The 1,803-nt window shown below is 51.6% G+C and overlaps 1 protein-coding gene across 1 annotated transcript in view; it reads right to left on the bottom strand.

Annotated features, from left to right (window-relative positions):
• Positions 1 to 446, bottom strand: part of ABHD8 (abhydrolase domain containing 8) — a 34,886-nt gene extending 34,440 nt beyond the window's left edge. Inside the window, exon 1 of the mRNA XM_015425120.1 lies at positions 385 to 446. The gene's annotated coding sequence lies outside the window, so the exon portion shown is untranslated. The remainder of the gene's footprint in view (positions 1 to 384) is intronic.
• Positions 447 to 1,803: the final 1,357 nt, after the last annotated feature.

Raw genomic sequence — 1,803 nt, 5'->3', positions numbered from 1 at the left:
TCTGATGGGGGGGGGGGGGGCGGCAGGTCCCTCTTTTGAAACCCCCCCCCACAAATGAAGAATCCCCCCCCCCAAAGTCAATGTCACCAAGTTATTCAGACACGCACAGCCCAAGGTTGATAGCATTAAGATATCTCCCCCCCACCCCCCACTCCCGCCTTCTTCTTCTTGGGATCCTATTTAAAGCCTTACAAATCCTGTGCTGATCTTCCAGCGCCGAGCCGTGTTTGTCCTTTCTCTTGTCATCACACAGAAGATAGGCCTCCTGATGCTGTGTCCCCACCCCCCCCAAAAAATCCTATGCATTGCCACCCCCTCTGAGAAACGCTTCCCAAATGGTTGCGCAGACAGGTTCCTTCGTGCTGAAACCAGAGAATCGCTCACCTCATTGATCGACTGTCGTCCTTGGCTCGGGGAGACGGGGTGACTGCCAGGAGGGGAGGCGATGGGTGCACGACTCCGCTGCTGCGATTACACTTCTCCCCTCTCTGCCCGGGGCTGTAGGGACGTCCACCCCAGCACAGGCCACCTGCCTCCCCGGTTCATCTCTGCAAGACAGAGGCACATTCGGGTGGGCGGACTGAGGAGGTGGAAGAGGAGGAGGAGGAGGGAAGAGTTAATTTGCCCTTGTGCTCAGTAGCCATAGCAAAAGCCCGTCAAATCCCTGCTTGCGGGAGGAGGGTCTTCGGGATGACAGGCAGGTGGAGAAGCCCTTCGCAGGGCTTGCAGGATATGCTCCAAGGCAGAGAGGCAGGCGGCTGGCTTCCAGTCTCTCTCCCAACGACAGTCGCTTGGATTCTCAGATGCACTTACATTTTTTTTTTAAATGGGGAATTGTTTAATGGAATCTTAGCTGGATAGTCATGCCTGTTTTAAGCCCAAAGGGTCAGGAATATTGCATACATGTGCAGGGGAGAGGGAGAAACTGTTTGAAAGAATAACATCATAATTTTATGGGGTTTTCTGATGAGGGTTACCTGGGCCGGGGGCAAACGTCCTCAGAAAACCAGGGCATCTTGGAGATCCATGGTGGAGTCTTCCCTTTGGCTTCTAAGAGGCAAGAGTGGCGATAACAGGGTGGCATGAAGGGCGGTGTTGTACGCACAGTTTGTGAAACACTGTTAAACACTCTGACACTAACAGATTGCTAACAGATTAACTTAGTAGGTGCCCTGAGCACTTCCACGATACATATGCTAAGTGCCATTTATGATTCTAACCACACAAACAGAAATCAACCATGAATATATATTCAGATATTAGCTTTGGCTCATTGCTTCAAAATGCAGACTGGGGGGAAAGCGGCTAACATACCATTATTTTGCTGGAGCCTGACCCACAAACTGGAGCTGCGGTGGCTCAAGTGGTTAAGACGCTGAACTGCAGGCTGTGGAAGGTCGGTAGTTCAGCAGTTCGAGACTTGAGTTGCCGCATGACGGAGTGAGCTCCCATCTCTAGTTCCAGCTCCTGCCAACCTAGCAGTTCGAAAGCAAGAAATTGCAAGTAGATAAATAGGTACCGCTTCAGTGGGAAGGGAACAGCGTTCCGTGCGCCTTGGCATCTAGTCATGCCGGCCACATGACCATGGAAATGTCTTCGGACAGAGCTGGCTCTTCGGCTTTGAAACGGAGATTAGCACCGCAACCCTAGAGTCGGATTCGACTGGCTTTCAACAAGGGAGCCTTTGCCTTTACTTTAACCCACAAACAGGCCTCTTGGCCATAGCCGCACATGTTTCTGATATCAGTTAGCCTAGCTGAAGAGAGAACAGTAGTACCCTGTACCTACATGGATACATTTAGA

Source organism: Gekko japonicus, unplaced genomic scaffold (assembly GCF_001447785.1).
Source record: "Gekko japonicus isolate JY-2015 unplaced genomic scaffold, Gekko_japonicus_V1.1 scaffold3555, whole genome shotgun sequence".
NCBI lineage: Eukaryota > Metazoa > Chordata > Lepidosauria > Squamata > Gekkonidae > Gekko > Gekko japonicus.
This window is presented reverse-complemented; position numbering and strand designations above follow the sequence as displayed.